Raw genomic sequence first — 18,258 nt, 5'->3', positions numbered from 1 at the left:
GCTGCTTTGTGGACTTCCGCAAAGCCTTTGACACAGTACCGATGAGAGACAAGCCAATACATAGGTTGCATGCCATGGGAGTACCAAAAGAGCTCAGTTGGGGTATTTTGGCACAGTATGAGAGAGTTGTGGGCAAAGTCCGAACACCTGAGGGCCTTTCAGCACCTATTTACTCCACCATTGGGGTGAAGTAGGGATGCCCCCTCTCTGGCATGTACATTGATGGGATTGCTGATTATATTTCATAGGAAGGAGATAAAGGAGCTCCACTAGCTAGCACTTGGATACCTCTCCTATTGTATGCAGATGACATTGTATTGATAGCGGACTCTCCAGAGGGTCTACAAAGACACTTGGATGCATTACACTCCTATACTTTGGACAAAGGGCTTTCAGTGAACCTTGGTAAAACCAAGGTGATGTTATTTAATACTACACCACAGTGGGTCAAGAGATCAGCACCTAAATTCACATATGGATCTAAGGAGCTGGAGTATGTGAATTCTTATACATACCTGGGAGTCTTATTCACAGGGCCCACCTTTTCTATGCGAGAGGCAGCAGACACTAGACTGACTCGCGGATACACAGCACTAGGTGGTTTGGAGAGGATGTGCTCACGAGTGCAATTCCAAGAACCCCGCACCAAGCTATGGCTCTTCAATACAATAGTCGCATCCACACTACTTTATGGAGTACAAATATGGGAGCCAAGTCTTGACCACCGTAGCAGATCAAGGCACACTTATGACAGATGGAGATCGATGGAGAAACCCCTAGTGTCCATGATATCCAGGATGATCAGATGTAAGGCCTCGGTGCCACATGAGATCGTCAAAGCCGAGCTAGCAACTACACCGATTGTGGTAGATGCCCTCACCTGATCGATAGTATACATACATAGCCTATGGGACTTACCCAGACACAAATATGCACGGTTGGCTCTTGAGTCCTCTAAGCAGCTTGCTAGAGAGGGTGATACTTCATGTTGGTATGCACAGATGTCAGCGTGGTTTGAGCTGCATGGCTTTACCATGGACAAGTTACCCCCCTTCCAATACTCCCTTTGTGAAAGATGCGGGATCTAGGACATGGCAGTGAGTTATGGTGGATGGAAGGAGAAGTGTGGACTCATGATGGAGAAGACAAAGACACTGTTTGTTACATAAGTGAATTAGGTTCCAAGATTGAGACTTGGACTCATAAACACAATCTTGTGTATGTGGACAATGACACTGACACTTCACTGAAAAGAAAAGAGTACTATCATTGCATTAAGAAAAGGAAGTAAGTACAATGCTTTATAGGAAAGTAGGAAACTGCAGTAGGCACCATTGTGCATATGGGATAGGTAAGCCTGCATGTCCTTGGCCCTGAAGCTCCATACAAAGAGGCTGTCAATGAGTGTGATTGTTGCTGAATCTCAACACCCCTCCTCAATCACAACTAGAAAGGCACAAAGTGTGTAGAGGCTGTAATGAGAACCATCTGCAAAGTGTGGCACACCACGAACATGGTAGACATCAGAGGCTGTCGCAGAAAAGGCTAAGTGTGGGCACCAAAACATGATGGACATCTAGAGGCTGTAACAGGGGCCTCACAAAGTGTACAGGGACTGTAATGCCAAGTTACATAAGGAGTTTACAAAGCTTATAGCAAGAAGCATTAGGGCAAGGAAATACAAGGCTTTTAAAATAGTCTATCAGAGTAATGAGAGTAGAAGGACTTATGAGTCTTGTCCTTCCGATCTTGGTGGTCTTCATCTTCATCTTCATCTTTTGGTCCATGGTCTTCTTCTTCTTTCACAGCTGCAAGATAGGCCTTTTGGGACCTCTTTCTAGCATGACAGAACTTCTCAGTGTGTCTGGTCCTTTTGCAGAAGTCACAGAAGAGCGGTTCCTTTTTACCTTTGTATCTGTTGTTTACATATAACATTTGTTCATCCTTACATATAACATTTGTTCATCCTTTGAAGTGCTAGGCTCTTCTTTGCTTTTAAGTTTCTTTTCTTCCTCTAGCAGAGAGGCTTTAATATCAACAAGTTCAGGATCAGGCATATTGGTTAGAGTGGTTGATACATTATCATAGGCAGGAGGCAAACTTTTTAACAAGACACCAATACAAACATCTTCATCCATTTTTAGCTTTATCTCATGGTTCCTGTGGATAGCATGCTCATGGCTATGCATATGGAGATTCATTTAGTTTTGATCAATATCAAGTTGACAACCATGATTGTTTCTATGAGTAGTCATATTTGCATGTAGATCATGCTACCTTCTTTGAGCCATGCTCTAATGAGTTTGGACAACATGTTTTTATGGGACAAACCAATGCAATGGTGAATATTTTCTTGTTGATGTGGATAATGAAGATGAGGAAAGGCAAGAAGATATATTGAGGAAGATGAACAAGAGAATGGCACTGCAAAAGATCATGAAGATGATGACCAAGACTCTTCTCAAACAAGAGAGGATGATGAAGCAAATCTTGAAGTGCACTATGGTGAGCAAGATGAAGAGTTACATGGACTTTTTGAAGTAAAGCAGGATATGTTGAAGACCAAGTGTATTGAAGATTTTGGACAATCTCATGATGATTTGGATAAATATAATTTTGATGTATATTATGTGGATGCATATTGTGGAGATAATTCTTCATACTCATTTGATCCAAGTAGTGGTAAAGAAAATATGATTGATGCCAATTTTCCTATTCTTGATGACCATTATGATGGGATTCTCTTTCATATGGGAGGCTTCCTTCCAAGAGAAATCAGCATACAACAAGGCTTGCATCCAAGATATTGTGCTATTTTTTCTTCATAGTTTCTACATGTTTTTAATGGGAGAAGGTTGAAGAAGATTGGGTTTCCTCTATAATATAGTTTATTGTATTAAAAGCACATTTATTAAATAAATTGCCTCACATCTTCATAGTCAAGAATTCGTGGTTGGAGGTGATGCCCCTCAAGATATACTTCGATATGACACTTCTTTTGCTAAATTTGGAGTTGTCTATTAAGTACATTTGATCTAAGTGGTAAAGAAAACATCATTGATGCCAATTTTCTTATTCTTGATTACCATTATGATGGGATTCCCTTTCATATGGGAGGCTTCCTTGGAAGAGAAATCAGCATACAATAACACATTCTACATCCATGATTTTTTGTGCTATTTTGTTTTCATAGTTTTTGCAAGTTTTCTATGGGAAGAAGGTTGAAGAAGATTGGGTTTCCTCTGTATTATAGTTTGTTGTATTAAAAGTAGAATTGTTAAATAAATTGCATTCATATCATTATAGTTAAGGATTTGTGTGGTTGGAGGTGATACCCCTCAATGTATACTTTAATATGAGACCTCATTTGCTAAATTTGGAGTTTTTTATCAAGTATTATCGCTCATTTTCCATAATAACCTTGTTGAGTGTTGAAATGACTTGTTTTTTGGCTGATTTTTGTTGTTTTTGAGAGCTGAATGGTTGATTTTATGAGATGATTGATTGATTTGGAAGTGGTTTGAGAGCGTTTTGGATGATATTGATTGTGTTTTGGAAGTTTATGATGTTTATTAGTGGTTCTGTGATGTTCTGATAGGTTCTGATTGGTTCTGTATACCTTCTGTTTTGTTCTGTTTTGGTCTGTTTTGTTCTGATTATCTTCTGTAAGGAGGAATGGAGTATTGATTGATGAAGATTGAGATATTGTGAAAGCTTATTGAATGGTTTGTGAAAGTTTGGAATGGTTTAAGAATGAGTTATGTGGTTTTGATGACCTTCTGTAACCTTTTGTAGGTCTTCTGTAGAGCTTCTATTTCTGTTCTGTTCTGTTCTGTACTGTAGCTGTTCTGGTACTGTTCTGTGACTGTTCTGTATGCTTCTGTATGTGTTCTGATGGATGAGAGTGTAGCTTGGGAAAGTTTTTTAGCCTTGGAAAGAGGTGAATACAAGTGTAAAAGAGCTTAAAGAAGTGGAAGAAGTAGCTGCTAAAGACTCAAGTGAAGACTAGAGTGAAGTGACAGTAGTGAGCTATGAAAGGACACTGTAGTGGCTCTGGTGACTCTTCATATCAGACATACCTCTTGGGAGGGGTATCCATGACCTAAGAAGGATTATTGAGAGTGATTTTGAGAGATTGTAGTGAGGATATGATGTATTATTGATAGAGAGAGAGAGAGAGAGAGAGTCAGAGATAGCAAATTCTACAAAAACAGAGTGATTGTATATGAGAGATTGAGAGAGAAGACTATGAAGATATTGAAGATGAATACTATGTGATGTATTTCCATTCAAAGATTGTGTATTCCTTTGCTTTCTTTGTTCTATTGATGGATTTTGTGAAGATATTGAAGAATATGGTTGATTCTATCAAATCCGTGGAAGATCTACATGATGCTGTATGAAGATTTGTTGTGCCTGGTGTTCTTTTCTTCATTGTGATCATATGAAACATAATTAACAAGCTTGTTGATGTTACAAGATATATTTTCTTGCAAGAGAATTCCCTTTTCCTTGGTGTTCCTCTTGGGGTTCCATGTTTTTGGTGCGCAGCCGGGGAAACTTGCCATCAACAAGCACTAGAAGTGGCTGAAAATGAAGGAAATGGCATTGCCAAAAAGAGAAGAATTCAATGGATGTTTGTACAGTTCCTTCTTCCACTGAAGAGTTGTAATTTCTCATAATCAAAGCCACTTTCCACAAGAAGTTCATCCCACAATGGCGGAAACACATCACCATCATGATGCATGCTCTATGTGGTGGACAGTTTCCTCTTCCTGTTGAAGCAGCAAAAACTTGCATCTTGGTGGCAAACTGTTTGGGAATAAACTGAAGAGAAGAAACAGAGAGAATGACCATCCATGGAAGATTTGGCATTCATTGAGAAGTTTCCAGACAACATCAAGTGGGAGATTGTGAATAAGCTTCAGGAGTCTTGGTCTGTAGAGGTTCACAAAGACAAGAAGGAAAAGAGTTGGAATTTGTTCGTGGATGCTCAACAGCAAGATACATGGGATGCTTGGTGTACTGATAATCTTCTGTTTGTTCAATTAGCAACCCACTGGAAGTTGGTAGACAGAGTGTTTTTCACAACATACACTGTTGAAACCATCAGAAGTTGGCATTACTATGATGATGGCACCACCACAATGCTCAGACGTATGCATTTTGACACCTTCAGAACCGAATACCTTCCTCTGTGCAGTGGAATGAAAGCAGAATTCAGGGATGTTGAAAAGAAAGAAGTAGAAGAAATGTTGGCAAGAGACTGAAGCCTTCTGTTAACCCTCTGTGGAGCACTAACAACCTAGTGGAGCCAACCCCCTGATGAATGATGCAATAAAGAGCCAAGCGTTAGAACGAGTCCAGAGGTACGTGAGAAGAGAGAAAGCAAAAATCAAGGCTGAGAACGAGCTCGCAGTAGAAGCCGCCTTTGACGCCCTTGAGGAACTCTTTACAGAAGTCCCAATGGCACATCAAGCCCTTCCTCCTCCTGCTGGAGGTCCACTTCCAAGCCAAATCCGTCCTGGAAATATTGATGACAGGCCAGCGAATGTAGTCCCATTGCCAGTTTTTAAGGGAGAGTACAATGAAGACCCCGATCTTCATGTAGCAGAGTTTATGGTAGCGTGTGTGGCTAACAATGCCAGAACCCCTGAGCATTGGTTGGCAATATTTCCTGCCACTTTCAAGGGCGTGGCGTTTCAGTGGTATGAGAGACAAGCAGCAGGAACTTTTGGCACATGGGACGACCTGAAGTTGGCCTTCCTCACTAAATTCAGGCGTGAAGGTTTTGAAGAGCGGATGCGAGAGGAATTTATGAACCTAAGGCAATCCTTTGGAGAAAGAGTAGAAGCTTATGTCTCAGAATGGAATCCATCCTGAAGAGATGGACTAACCATAATCTAGATGATGGCATTCAGAAGGGGATGTTTCTCAGAGGATTACAACCAGAAGTCCATAAGTTTGTGGAGCTGCAAAGACCAGCCACCCTGCAAGCTGCAACAGAAGGTGCAAGACTGTACAATGAAGTGGAAGCTAGATTAGCGATGAATACAGGAAGAGGAGTCCTACCTCCTCTGATGCCAGGAATGATGTATCCACCAAATGCAGTTCCTGGGACTGTTCCCTATCCCTACCAACAGATGCCCCCGGTATCACAGTACAGTGCACCAAATCCACAGTGGCCACCATCCATGCCTCAAATGGTGGTTCAACCACAACAACAATGGTCCCAACCAATTTCCTCAATGCCAAATCAGCAGCAACAGTGGAACCCTACCAACTGGAGCCAACAGCCAATAGTTCAAACATGAGATCTGAATCAGATGCAGAACAGAGACCCCTCTGTACCAGCCCAACCCGTTTATGCAGTGATTACAGAGACTCCTCAAAACCCTCCTGCCAGTGCCTCAGGAGGAGAAAGCTTGAAGGACTACTTATCCAACTCAGTTGCAAACATCAAAAAGGAGTTGATGGATGTGATTACAGAACAACTACAGATGTTGAAAGTGAATACCGCTAGCATATCCAACGTTGCAGGAGCAGGAAGAGATGTGATGCGGTCAAATACTTGGTGTGGTAAGTGTCATCAAGCAGGCCATTTAGCCACTGAATGTACAATGAAAACCAACCATTCCTGGAGCCTTCTGTTCCTACTGTTTGCGGAAGAACCATACAGAGGACATTTGCTCTCTGAAGGAGATGCATGATAGGAGAAGGAAGGAAGAAGACGCAAGATTCAACTTGCTGGAATCCAAAATGACAACACAAGATATTGGACCCAAGCCTAGAGAGTTTGGTCCTAATTTCGGACCCAGAAGATTTCCCTCCCAAAGTTACAGAGGAAGACAGTCTGGCGGTGGTCAAAAATTAGAAGTGGAGTGTTACAGATGTGGAGAAAAGGGACACATCTCCCCAAATTGTCCAAATCCTCGAAGGTCAGTGGATTACAAGCCCTTATACAGTCGATGCAAAGGAGAAGGCCACACTGCAAAAGACTGTCCAAGCCCAGCCCCAATGAAAAACAGTGCTACTGATAGTCCGGCCAAGGCCCAAGAGCCTACCTCAAATTTAGTGGAATTGGAAGTTGCTGCCATAACACGTGCAAATAAGAAGGAACCATCTATCCAAAAAGAAAATAACCCTCCAGCCAGAACAGTGAAGTTCAATCTTCCACCAGAAGAACAGAACAGAACAGAGCCTAACATTGCCGTACAGAGCACTACAGTGCCACAAAGAGTTACAGAGACAGTTATAGAGACAGGACCAGAGGTCCAGGATACAAAAGAGGAGGACGTGCCACAAGTGGCAGAAGAAGTTCCTATAATTCCTCTGTTGGAAGAAAGAGGGAAAATGAAAATGGGTGTTGCCCCATTCCCTAACAGGTTAGAGAAGCCAGTGGATCCTATTAAGGAATACGATCTGGTCAGAGATCTAGATACCTTTAAACCAAACCTCACATTCCGACAATTATTGATGTTGTCTCCTAGTTGCCGAAAAAGGTTCAAAAGTATACTGACAAGAAGACGTGGCTTAAGGATTGCTCCCTCAACAGCAACAGAGTCCAACAAGGCTCCAGAGCCTGTAAAAGAAGTGGATGTGGCTAATGCTTTCCTAGATCCGGGTACTCTAGAGACTGGCGTGTGGATAGAAGGTTGTTTTATTGCAAATGCACTGATTGATGGAGGTTCATCAGTGAACATTATGACGGATGTGACAATGAAGGATCTAGGCCTACAAGGTGTGCAACCAACCCAATGGCTCATCAGACTAGCGGATCAGAGTAGAATCGAGCCTTTGGGCATTCTCCCATATGTGAAGACTACAGTGGCTGGAAAAGATTATTGGCTAACCTATTTGGTGGTGAAGCCAAACTCTTATGGTACATCCTATCCTCTGTTACTGGGCAGACCATGGCTTTTTGAAGCCCGAGCAAGGACGGATTGGTTCAAATGAACTTTGACTTTGGGTAGAGGACCCAATAAAGTGGTGTTGAACCTGTATGGTTCTCAAAAAGGACATGGATCCACCTCCTTGGAATTATCTTCTGACTCTCCTAATGAGGCTACGAATGGAACATCAGCACAGATGAAGATGCTGTCAAACAGATCCTTCCCAAGAAAACAGTGGCACGTTCCTTAACAGTGGATACTGTAAGCCGACTTCCAAAAGATGCAAAGCCATTATCAATGGGTGAATACTTCCTGCATTAACCAGGAATGACTTCTGAAATCACTTCTGACAGTGAGATAGAAGCATGGATGTACTACTCTCCCTGTTACATGGCCATAGCAAAGATAGAGACAGAGGCAGAAGAGGAAACAGCGAATCTATTCTTCTGTTACAGAGCGCCTACAGATACAAAAGCAGAGACAGAAACAGAAGCAGAGACAGAAACAGAAGCAGAAGCAGAGACAGAGACAGAGACAGAAGAGGATGGATATGATATGGACGAAGAAGATTATGAAAGTGAAACGGAAGAGTCTATTCCACCCGAAGAGGATATATATGAAGAAGAAGTTCCAGAAGCTTCAGAAGCAGACGAGCTCATGCTATGGGACAGAATGGCAATGGTACCATTTGGTTTGGCAAATGGATCTTCTTATATGCAAAATTCTTATAAGACGTGGGTTAAGAAGAACAAGCCGTCTTTCAACAGTGGCTCATGCCATCCTCACCCATCCTTGCCAAAGAAAGATGATGATGATGCACCGTGCCAACAAGCACCAATCCCACCAACCCAACGGGCATCAGAGGGTCCCTGTTATGTGACGTTCCTGGATGTGTCATCTTCAAAAGAGGAGTCTTCAAGCCAAGAGGTAATTAATTTTGAAACCAAACCCGAAATGGCTCTAATCCCATTTCAACATCTTAAGGAGCAACCTAAGTCTCCACCAAAAGAAGAAGTTGGTTCTAGTGGGACATCAGAAGAGGATACCACTCCTTTGAAGGAGTCGGATCTGTACCCAAAAGTAGTCCGTGGGACCTTCATCCGTGAAGTAGAAGGTGAAAGGCAGTTAACCTTTGTGGATTCAGATGGCATTGAACGCCACTTGAAGGTGGGTAGCAGCCTCCCAGAAGAGGAGTTGTCAACCTTGTACAACTTGTTGAAAGAGAATTTGGACGTGTTTGCATGGTCTTACAAAGACCTAAAGGGGATTGATCCCACAATATGTCAACATCATATTGACTTGGAACCTAATGCCAAGCCAGTACGGCAACGACAGAGGCGAATGAACCCGAATTATTCCACATTGGTGAAAGCAGAGCTGTTGAAGCTTCTGGAAGCTGAGTTCATCTATCCAGTGGCAAATAGTGAATGGGTTTCACCCATCGTGGTTGTACCCAAGAAGAATGGCAAATTGTGAATATGTGTTGACTTCCAAAAGCTCAATTCTAAAACAAAGAAGGATCACTTTCCTATCCCTTTCACAGACCAACTGTTGGACACAGTGGCAGGACATGAGCTTTATTCCCTTTTGGATGGATTTAGTGGATATAACCAAGTCCAAATCGCAGAAGAAGACCAGTCCAAAACAACCTTCACCACAGAATGGGGGACCTACGCTTATCGAGTGATGCCATTTGGACTCTGCAATGCTCCTGCTACTTTCCAGCGAGTCATGATGGCTGCATTTCAAAATCATCTACACGACTTTATTGAGGTATATTTGGATGACTTCTGTGTCTCAAGTTTGATCCGTGCACACTGGGGACACTTGGAACAATGCTTCGACCGATGCCGGGAGTATGAGATTTCCCTTAACCCCGACAAATGCATCTTTGGGGTCTCTTCTGGAGTCCTGTTGGGCCACATGGTCTCTGCACAAGGGATATCAACAAACCCTGCAAAGATCGAAAAGATCGCAGCTCTGACCGCACCCACCAACCTCAAACAGTTGAGGGGATTCTTAGGCCATGTGGGTTACTACAGAAGGTTCATAGCTCATTTTGCAACAAAGGCAACCTCCTTGCACAAGCTTCTGAGGAAAGATGCAGAGTTTACTTGGACGGAAGAATGTGACAAAGCCTTCCACACTCTGAAGCACTGTCTGATTGAGGCACCCATTCTGCAACCTCCTGATTGGACGAAAGAGTTTCATGTACACACTGATGCATCAATTGAAGGCTTAGGTGTTGTCCTTTGCCAGAAGGGTTCCTCGAAGCTGGATCAACCGATCTATTACGCAAGCCGGAAAGTCACTGATAGGGAACGGAACTACACAGTGTGACAGAGCTGGAGTGCTTGGCAATGGTGTTTGCCCTAGAGAAGTTTCCCCACTACCTCCTATCCACCCACTTTAAATTTTATGTGGATCATGAGGCCCTATCCTTCCTGATGAACAAAGCAGATGTGAAAGGACGAATGATGAGATGGCTCCTTTTATTCCAGGAGTTCGACTTTGAGGTGATTACTAAGCCCAGTCGTTCCCATGTTCTGGCTGATCATCTGTCACGTATCCCACAAACTGCAGACGAGGAGCAGGATGATCCCAACCTCCCTGATGCTTCCCTATTCTTGGTGGAAACTGTAACTCCCTGGTATGCAGACATTGCCAATCTGCTGGCAACCCAACAGTACCCTCCTGGCATTTCTAGTCGAGAAAGGAAGAAGCTCATGCTAAAATCAGCCCCATACCTGCTAGGCGGTGCACTATACAAGAAAGGCAAAGATGAAGTGCTCTGAAGATGTGTTGCAGGAAATGAGATTGGGATTGTTTTGAAGGCTTGCCATGACGAGCCATGTGGAGGTCACTTTGCAGGAGAAGCTACAGCCAGGAAGACTCTGCTAGCAGGATATTGGTGGCCTACCATTCACAAGGATGCCTATGATTACTGTAAAAGATGTGATGCTTGTTAGAGAATGGGGAAACCCACGAAGACAAGTGCCATGCCAGTGCAGCCTATTCTTCCCTTAAAGCCGTTTGAGAAGTGGGGTATCGACTTCGTAGGTCCGATCGATCCTCCTACCAGAAGAAAATAGAACCGATACATCCTCGTATGTACGGATTATGTCACAAAGTGGTGTGAAGCTAAAGCCCTAAAGCGGGACGATGGTAACAGTGTGGCCCTGTTCATGTACGAGAATATCATCACCCATTTTGGCAGCCCCTTAAGAGCTGGTAAGTGACAGAGGCACTCATTTCCTTAATAAAGTCATGGAAGAATTGACAGAGTTGTATAAGATCCGCCATCGTAAGTCCACTCCTTATTACCCCAGAGCCAACGGCCAAGTCGAAGTCACCAATCGCATCCTCTGCTCGATTCTGACAAGAACGATTGCCGCACATCGTCGTGATTGGGATGATCGACTTATAGAGGCCCTCTGGGCGTACAGAACCTCTCATAAAGCAGCAACAGGACAAACACCTTTCCAGAGGGTGTATGGTACAGAAGCTATTTTCCCTGTTGAACTGGAATTACCTTCTTTGAGAGTGGCTATCAAAGAGCGTTTGGGGGATGATGATTCACTGCAACGCCGTCTCCTGCACCTGGAGTGTTTGGATGAAATTCGTAGGATAGCTCTACAGTGCATGGAAGCCACGCAAGCTCAACCTCCCTAGGTGCTGCCGCGCAGTCCCTGCTATGACAGACGTGTGCCGAGAAGATACCTTGGTACCTCCAGCAGCAGCCGACAACAACACAGGACGTGCCATCGACACTCAACCTTGCTTCTTGACGAAATGGGCCAAGTTTTTCTAACCCTCCCACTTTGGTTTCTTAGTGATGTTCATGTTTTAAGTGTGGGGACGTTAGTGGATGGTCTGTGGCGTGGTCCTAGGTCCATGTTGCTCGGTTAACCCTATCCGTTAAGGTCTTAAGTGTGGAGACGTGTCCCTGCCCGTCTACATTGCATACCCCTCTGCAAAATGCCTTAACCTACTCATGCATGTATGCCATGCCTTGCTGTTACCCTGATGGGGTCCCTTCCCACCCACCCGGTTATGTTCCACCCACCCTTGGGGCTGTTCCCTTGCAGTTTTCCTTCATTCCCTGTTTTTGAAGTCCTGCCATGTGAATGCACCCTACGTTCACCAAAGTCCACATCCAACCTTATAGCCCTGTTCCTCTCTTTGCCATGACCATTTTTCCTTTTTAGCTACCCCTGTTCCGGTCCACGATTTTCAAGTTATTCATTTTTGAAGCATTTTGCATAAATTAGCCGGTTTTCCATGTGAACGTGTTTTTCTTGCTTCGGAACCATGATCTGATGTCTTAGCCTTGACACCCACTTATCCCTTGACATTTTTCCTTTTTACTCCGAGTCATTCCGATACACGGTTTGTCCATTATTAATTTTCCGATTTTTTACGACTTTTTCATGCGTCTTTTTGACATTTTTCCATGTGAACCTGCCCTGTTTGCATCGGAATTCCAATTTGCTTTAACAGCCATGTCCCTTGTGCCTTCCCCCACCTTTTTCCTTTTTCCTCCCCCCTCTTTCGCCTTCTGGATTTTTAATTATTAATTTTTAAATGAGTTTTCGGGTGTATTTTTGGAGTTTTTTGCTTGTGAACCCCTCCTACTTCCACTGGAATTGTGGTTTAACGTGATAACCCTGTGCCACTCCTTCCTTTTTCCTTTTTTCTGCGGACATTTTTTCTTTTTCCTGCATGACATTCCGGCGAACGGTTCGTCCAATATTAATTTCCGATCCCATTTTCAGGTTCATTTTTTGGGTTTTTCCCACGTGAACGCATCTTATCTTTGTCAGAACTATGTTTTGATGTGATAGGATTGTCGGGCACGTCTTTCTGCATAGTTTTCCTTTTTTCTGCACCTCCTTCCGATGCACGAATCTCCCGATATTAATTTTTAATTGCGTTTTTAGGTTCATTATTTGTGTTTTTTGCACATGACCGCCCTTTAGCCCTCCCGGAACCTCCGTCGTATATTTCCCTATCTTCCGTCTGCCGTCCTGTCCACTTTTTGTTTTTACGCCATTTCGTTTTGACGTCCGGATTGGTAGTTATTAATTTTTTTTTATTTTTTATGTGTTTTTACGCGCCCCGTCCCGGGCGTGAACGCGCTCATTTTTTATTTTACGCGTCTTAACGCGCCCCGGTCGCATCCGCGTGCCTCGTCCCCGCATTCGGGCGCCTTTTCACTCCCGTCATGGCAAATTTTTTTACCCCCGCCCAGCGCATGCGCGCGGGACGGGGGGGTACGCCTCCTTTTTGGGCATCCCGCCCACTAACCCCTACCCCACCCCCTTGGCCACCCTTGCCCATGAGTCCCCCCCGCCCATTTTCCCCCTTTGGGCCCCTACCCATCTTCCCACCCTAACCTACCCCCAACCCCTACCCCTACCCCACCCCTTGGGCACCCCCCCTATGACCTAACCCCTACCCCTACCCCACACCCTTCCCTATCCCCCCCCCCCTGCCCCGACCCTTTCCCTCCTCTAACTACCTCTCCCTCTCCCTTTCATGTGTCGTCCTCCCCTCCCCTCCATCTTCTCCTTCCCCTCCTCGTTCCCTCCTCTCCCTCCATCTCCACCTCCTCTCCTTCCCCTTCTGCTCCTACCCTCCCCTCCTCCTCCCTCTCCACCCTCTTCTCCTTCCTCTCCACATCCCCTCCTTCCCCTCCTTCTCCCTCCCTCTCTCTTGCCACCTCTGCAGCGCCTCGGACCCGCCTCTACTGCAGCTCCCTGCGCCCTTCCCTCGTCGTTTGCGCCCGTGCCGCCGCTGTTCGCCGTGAGGGCGTCGTTGCAGCGCCCGTCGTAGCACCTTCGCCAGCCCCGCAGACGCCCCGCCGTGCAGTCTGCGCCGTCCCTGGGCCCTCCTCTGCAGCGCCCAACGTCGACCGCCCGCCGCCATCCGCCCCTTTGCCCGACGCCGCAGCATTCTCAGAGTTGCCGCTGAACGGTTGCCCGACGCCGCCGTGGACTTGTTATGGTCTACCTTTGAGCAGTTTCAGGAATATGTTCCACCAGACCATTCTTTCTTTGTCCACTACCATTTACAGAAGTTGGTCTTCTACATGAAGCTTTCCACGATGGATTTACCTCTTCCAGAGGATGGATGGAGTGGGGCTTGGTCTGCTGAGTTGTTGACAGAGGTAGTAAGGATGGTGTTTGAAGATTCTGTCACGCCAGATACCATGTTGATGTCATACATGTATCTACGAGGAGACTTGTTAATTCCAGAAGAGGTGGATATGGCATGGTATGTGGGGGATGTTGTATTACAGGCTGTTTTGTATGTCAACCATTTGGAGTTGCGCATAGCTGACATGTTCCAAAGTTACTCCTCCAAAGTGGCTGATTGTCATGATAATTCCTGGCATCCCATGATTGATTCTGTGGTTCTGAATCAAAGACAAAACACAGCTCCTACCTTTGCCCAGAGTACTAATCAACTGAGGATGGATCTCTTAGCATATCTTTCAACACATAATCCATTTGATGCTACCTTCTTTGATGCCTATCATAGACGATCTCTCTTAGGACCTTCTATTCCTACCCTCCTCTATTACCAACAAATGGCTCACCGCTATGCTATATATCTTTCCCTTTGTCAATCTCATTCCACAACTATTTTAACCCTTCTTTTCCAACCTTCATCTTTCTCTCAAATTCCCATTTTTACATACTGTTCCTTTATTGAGGATCGAGTATTTTCCCCTTCTCCACCCTGTCCTTCTCCATCCATTCATGTACCCTCCACATTTCCTATTTATCAGTTAACACCCTTCCTTAGTGATTCCGTCCAAATTTCTACCACTCCTTCTTTAACCTTTTCTTCCTTTTATGATTTTGCATATCCCTCCCTTCATCCACTTTTCCTTATTCCACTACCCTCTCCTAATACTTCTATATCTCAACCACCTCAGTTGATTAGTGATTGTGACGGGTTTAATACTCAGATTTCCAAAAGAAGAGGATGGAGTTCGGATGATTCCCTTACACGACCTCAGATCAATTGGCCAGTAATTCCAGGAGAATGGACAGCTTCCAGTCAAGCTTATCAGAACTATGTTCATTTTGCTCAACAGTATTCACAGTCTGCAGATCCCTCAGTGAGATTAACTGCTCACTTTGCTCGGTACCTGGCGTATATGCATAGGCACTCTCATAATGATTCCAAGTCTATTCCAAAGTTGTGCATGAATGTCAATGTGAGCATTGATTCCCAACAGCTGGATATATTGTATTTTCATGCCCTTTGTTTGCCTAGCAGATACCTAGTCCTGTTGGAAAGGATGTGCTGTCTTCAGTTTTTTCAAAATCCTCCCAAAAATTTTGTAGATGAATCCTTGTCTATGGATCGTTTCCGACAACATTAATCTTTCAAGAGGGATCATCTTCATTGATACATTTCCAATATATGGTGGATGCTTTTTAATGAAACTCTCTCTTTTTGAAGGAGTCATTCAGATGGTTGTGTTGTGTGTAGTGTTTGTATTGTGAGTTCATTTATGTAAAACAAACATGGTGGTTTTCTATTGGATTGGATTTCGTGTGCAAGCTACATTTTGGAGAATTGTGGTGATGGCGTCGTGGTTGCAGAGTTGAAGCTGATGCAGATGAAGAAGAAGCAAACTCTTATATCCTTTACAAATTTGTTGGGATTTTTAGTTTGATCAGAGGTGTTAATGTGTAAAGGGTTTTCCTTTCTTTGTATTTTTATATCAGAAACAGGTTATAAGTTGGGGTCGTGGTAGATGGATTCTTTTTTAGAAGATCATTGAAGATTAAAGTTGCGATTTTAAAAGCACTTGTATTCCCTTTTTCCTGGGTCGCGAGAACGCTTCCTTATTAAGTGTGGGGATATGTTGAGTGTTGAAATGACTTGTTTTTTGGCTGATTTTTGTTGTTTTTTAGAGCTGAATGGTTGATTTTATGAGATGATTGATTGATTTGGAAGTGGTTTGAGAGTGTTTTGGATGATATTGATTGTGTTTTGGAAGTTTATGATGTTTATTAGTGGTTCTGTGATGTTCTAATAAGTTCTGATTGGTTCTATATACCTTCTGTTTTATTCTGTTTTGGTCTGTTTTGTTCTGATTATCTTCTGTGAGGAGGGATAGAGTATTGATTGATGAAGATTGAGATATTGTGAAAGCCTATTGAATGGTTTGTGAAAGTTTGAAATGGTTTAAGAATGAGTTATGTGGTTTTGATGACCTTCTGTAACCTTCTGTAGAGCTTCTATTTTTGTTCTGTTCTGTTCTGTACTGTAGCTGTTCTGGTACTGTTCTGTGACTGTTCTGTATGTGTTCTGATGGATGAGAATGTAGCTTGGGAAAGTTTTCTAGCCTTGGAAAGAGGTGAATACAAGTGCAAAAGAGCTTAAAGAAGTGGAAGAAGTAGCTGCTAAAGACTCAAGTGAAGACTAGAGTGAAGTGACAGTAGTGAGCTATGAAAGGACACTGTAGTGGCACTAGTGACTCTTCATATCAGGCATACCTCTTGGGAGGGGTATCCACGACCTAAGAAGGATTATTGAGAGTGATTTTGAGAGATTGTAGTGAGGATATGATGTATTATTGATAGAGAGAGAGAGAGAGAGAGAGAGAGTCAGAGATAGCAAATTCTACAAAAACAGAGTGATTGTATATGAGAGATTGAGAGAGAAGACTATGAAGATATTGAAGATGAATACTATGTGATGTATTTCCATTCAAAGATGGTGTATTCCTTTGCTTTCTTTGTTCTATTGATGGATTTTGTGAAGATATTGAAGAATATGGTTGATTCTATCAAATCCGTGGGAGATCTACATGATGTTGTATAAAGATTTGTTATGCCTGGTGTTCTTTTCTTCATTGTGATCATATGAAACATAATAAACAAGCTTGTTGGTGTTACAAGATAGATTTTCTTGCAAGAGAATTCCCTTTTCCTTGGTGTTCCTCTTGGGGCTCCAAACCTTGTCATGATAGCTTGCAAGAAACTCACTATAGTCAATCGCTTGTACTAATCACCTATGAGATCTTTATTTCATGAGATCTATGGTTTCCAAGTTCTATCCATTGTATTCTCCCCCATCTTTCAAGCTTTGAGGAGAAAGCTTCTTCAGGCTAGGATGGTTTGTAATGTAAAAAGTTGATAGGGTATTTTTACTAATAATAGACTTCAGAATTGGAGGAACCTTCTATTGGAGTGAAAGCATAGGATAGGGGAAAGTGTGAAAGGCTGGTGTTGTAACATGTGAATCATCTTTTGATCATTGTCGCAAATACAAATTTTCTAGCTTAATGTGAAAGGATGGTGTTAAACATGTGAATCATCTTTTGATCATTGTGGCAAATACAAATTCTCTAGTTTAGCAATGGTATTTTCTTACTTGTAATTTTTTTATAATTACCATGGCTTACTTGTGCTATGAATTAATTGATAAGGAATCCATGGCACGGCCATAGTTCATTATTTTCTTATGCAATTTTCAGTTTTCTAGGAACAATCAATTACATTAATTGTTAGTTAGAGTTTCCTTCTTTACATCAAATTGTTAGTATTCATGGCCATATAGTTTATAAAGTGAGGTTTTCTTACATCAAATGAATGGAAGTAAAGAGATATTAAAGATTTTTTTGATCGATATCGCGATGTTGTTTGCATGATTTCAGTGCTAATTATACATGGGGGCTTTAAAGCCAAAAAATCAATTTAAGAACTTTTGGAGATACATTTCAAGATACATTTTTAAGACAATGATCTGTTAGAGACTCTTGGTGGGAGGGTTAACACATTGAGATTGTTTAGGTAAATGTAACGTTTCTCCAAGCCTGAAGTATGACATATCACTTATAAAAACTAGTATTGGGTCTTAGAATTCCATTAGAAAGTAAGCATCCAAACATAAGGCATGGCATATAATGGATGGAAAGTAGTTTTAACTTTGCTACATTTTTTGCCCAATGATTAATAAATTTTGGTCACTTATTTATCAACTAACAACCCAACGCTCAAAAGACCAATATTGAGTATCATTATGCAAGTCCATTGGACAATAAACTTTCATTTTTTCATATAATGAGATTATTGGTATGTCCATATTTAAGGTAATAATATATGCTTGCATTTCTTTTACCTTAGGCATTTTCTCAATAAGTATGAAGGATTTCACACCTTTGGCAAGTTACTTCTTTAGGAGCAGTTAGAACTTGAGGTTATGAAAATAGTACTTTCCATTCATGAGGTTAGTGTGTCACAAGGTACTTTCCATTCACAAGGTTAGTGTATCACAAGAAAGACATGATAGTTCCTCAACATAAAGCTTTAGAACTGTACACAAATGAAAATATTGTCTA

This window comes from Lygodium microphyllum, chromosome 23, assembly GCF_053477565.2.
Source record: "Lygodium microphyllum isolate KBCC chromosome 23, Lygodium_microphyllum_v1.1.10, whole genome shotgun sequence".
Lineage (NCBI taxonomy): Eukaryota > Viridiplantae > Streptophyta > Polypodiopsida > Schizaeales > Lygodiaceae > Lygodium > Lygodium microphyllum.
Note: the sequence above shows the minus strand (reverse complement) of the source record.